Source organism: Otolemur garnettii, unplaced genomic scaffold, assembly GCF_000181295.1.
Source record: "Otolemur garnettii isolate 467f Iridium unplaced genomic scaffold, OtoGar3 scaffold00054, whole genome shotgun sequence".
Classification (NCBI taxonomy): Eukaryota; Metazoa; Chordata; class Mammalia; order Primates; family Galagidae; genus Otolemur; species Otolemur garnettii.
Genome location: NW_003852449.1, coordinates 8470274 through 8473558, shown reverse-complemented (window position 1 = coordinate 8473558; position 3285 = coordinate 8470274). Strand labels below are relative to the sequence as shown.

At 36.1% G+C, this 3285-nt stretch overlaps 1 protein-coding gene across 1 annotated transcript in view; it reads left to right on the top strand.

Moving 5' to 3' along the window:
- Positions 1–3285, top strand: part of TOGARAM1 (TOG array regulator of axonemal microtubules 1) — a 73226-nt gene that overhangs the window by 18323 nt on the left and 51618 nt on the right. The window lies entirely within an intron of this gene.

Below are 3285 nucleotides of genomic sequence, written 5' to 3'. Positions count from 1 at the left end.
TTTTTTTTTTTCCTGAGAGAGCCTCAAGCTGTCCTCCTGGTTAGACTGCTGTGGCATCACAGCTCACGGCAACCTCCAACTTCTGGGCTGAAGCGATTCTTCTGCCTCAGCCTCCCAAGTAGCTGGGACTAGAGGCATCCACCATGACACCTGGCTGTTTTTTGGTTGTAGTTGTCATTGTCATTTGGCAGGCTTGGGTTGGGTTTAAACCTGCTAACTCTGGTGTACCTTAGCTGCTTGAGCTACAGGCACAGAGCCCAGCCAACCTTCTTTAATGTCCCCCAGTTCCATTCATGTTGTTGCAACTTACAGGATTTTATTCTTTTTTATTGCTGAACAGTGTCTGTTGTGCACATGTACCACACTTTCTTTATCCATTCATTCATTGATGGACATTTCAGTTGATTCCAAATCTTGGCTATTGGGAGCAGTGTGGTATAATAAACATGGGAGATGCTTCTTTGATATATTAATTTACCTTCTTTTGCACATATACCCAGCAGTGGGATTGCTAGATAATATGGTAGTTCTGCTTTTGTATTTTGGAGAATCACTTGTTTTCTATGGTGGCTATACTAATTTACATTCCCACCAACCATGTGCAAGCATTTTCCTTTCTTTGCATCCTTGCCAGCATCCTTTATTTTTTGTTTTTTTGATAATTTTAATTGGAGCAAGATTTCTCATTGTGGTTTTGATTTGCACTAGACCCTGTCTCTTGCCATATACAAAAATCAAAACGAATTAAAGACTTAAATGTAAGACTTGAAACTATGAAACTACCAGAAGAAAATATTGGGACATTGGTCTAGGCAAAGACTTCTTGAGTAAGACCTCAAAAGCATAGGCAACCAAAAATAGACAAGTGGGATCTTATCAAGCAAAAATATTTCTACACAGCAAAGGATACAATCTCACAAAGTAAAGAGACCTAAAGAGTAGGAGAAAATATTTGCTAACTATTCAACTTGGAAAAGGGATACATAATTAGTCTATATAGTATATAAGGAATTCAACTCATTAGCAAATATCTAATAATTCCATTAAAAATGGCAGAAAGATCTGAATAGACCTTTCTCAAAAGACACACAAATGGGCAACAGGTATATGGAAAATGCTTAACACCAGCATTTTAGCACAAAGTCATTGAAAATAGCATTATTTATTAGTACTGTCTTAGCAGATGATGATTTTCTCTATAGCTCTAAATTTTAAGGCCATTTAAAATTTATTGAATGATAACTTCCTGACAAGTTATCATTTCAGGTAAGACATAAGATACAAAAGAAAATAAAGAATTTGAGACTAGTTGTTGGGGTTGAACATGTTTTTTAAATTTCCATGCTAACTAATAGTGATGATAGTTATTCCCAAGTAGGATCAAATTAAATATTTCTAGAGGTATTATAATTTTTGTTACATGTCCTTTACTGAAACTTTTTTAAGTGTTGGGGACTTAGCTTTATATTTGTTATGAAAAAATAATGATTTAAAATTAGTTAAAATTTAATGTTGTGTCACAGTGTATGACACATCTCTTGGGGGTAGGACACAATTACAATTAGGAACTTTAACAAATGCAGTCAATGTAACCTAACTCCTTGTACCCTCAATGAATTCCAAACAACAACAACAAAAAGAATTAATGCATATAGCACTTACATTTTAGCAACTCTTTTCTCCAGTAATTCCGAAGTCCCACATGACCCCTTAAGGTTTTTCGTTGTGGTATTATCCATACCGTGGTAAAATAGTCCATTTTTCTTACTGATGTGGGAATTTTGATTCTTGAATACCTTTGGAACTCATTATTAGTAGAAGCAAAGAGGAATTAGCCTGTGTCTGTTTAGGCTGTCCCTGAATGATTTGCTTTACCTCTGAAGACTCTCTCCACTTTCAGTATTTAATCAGAGCTGTATAGTGGCTCTGGTTTTCTATAACTTCTCAGTGTATCTGTTAGAGCAGCTAGTATAAAGGGATATCATCTTCTTATAAACTTAATAGAATTTAACTTACTAGTTATATGTGCAAAGTTCTGCCAGGACCACCACCATCTCAACTGATACTCCCCATGGGATCTCCAAAGGATCTGAGGCGTAGATGTCAAACTCTGTAGACATTCTCATCTCAATTATTATTATTATTATCATTATTCTTACTATATGGCCTAGGCTAGTCTCAAACTCTTGCCTTCAAGCAGTCCTCGTGCCTCACCCTCCCAACGTGTTGGGCATATAGGTGTGAGCCACCATACCCGGCCCCCATCCCAGTTTCAAATGTGGTAGTGATCCACACCAGAGGGTTGGAAATGTCAGTATATGTTTAATTCAGTTGTTTTTATTTATTTGCAGGAAAAATATTTGATTTCTTTATAAGAAATATTTCTAATATTTGAAAAAAAATCTTTCTAAATCTGTTAAAAGGAATATATGAGACACTGCCGTATATTCCTTATATTTGAAAGGATCAAAATATATTAATAAAGTACTGTAATAGAAATCAAGAAACTGAAAGTTTTCATTATGTAAATCTGTGACTAATTAAGTCCTTTGTACTCTCCTTAACCTAAATAAGATTTTGGTAGAAGTGGAGGTCCTAACTATGTCAGATAGGAATTCGAAATAAAGGATATTTAGGTTTGGCACCTATAGCTCAGAGAATAGGGTACCCGCCACATACACTGAGGCTGGCAGTTCGAGCCTGACCTGGGCCTGCTAAAGAACAACTGCAACCAAAAAATAGCTGGACATTGTGGAAGGCTCCAATGGTCCCAGCTACTTGGAAAGCTGAAGCAAGACTGAATCATTTGAGCCCCCAAATTTGAGATTGCTGTGAGCTTTGACACCACTGCACTCTAATGAGGGGATATTTTATATATACAGTCATTCGAGTCTTAAGAAAAATAGTTATTTTGTTAGTATATGTAAGCTAGGTGGTTCTTTTGTCATGGAAAGTCTTTGAAAAATATTAAAGGAAAATTTACAGGAACCCTGAAAGATTACAGAAAAGAAAAGGTCAATAAAAGGTAAGGAAAAAAACAAATAAACCCACAATAAATAGAAAACACAAAATAAGACAGTGGAATTAAAGCCAAAAATGTCAGTAGTTACCATAAATATAAATGAGCAGAATTTATTTAAATAACAGAGATGATCTGGCTCGGCGCCTGTGGCTCAAGTGGCTAAGGTGCTAGCCACATAAACCTAAGGTGGCAGGTTCAAATCCTGCCAAACAACAATGATGGCTGCAACCAAAAAAATAGCCAGACATTGTGGTGGGTGCCTG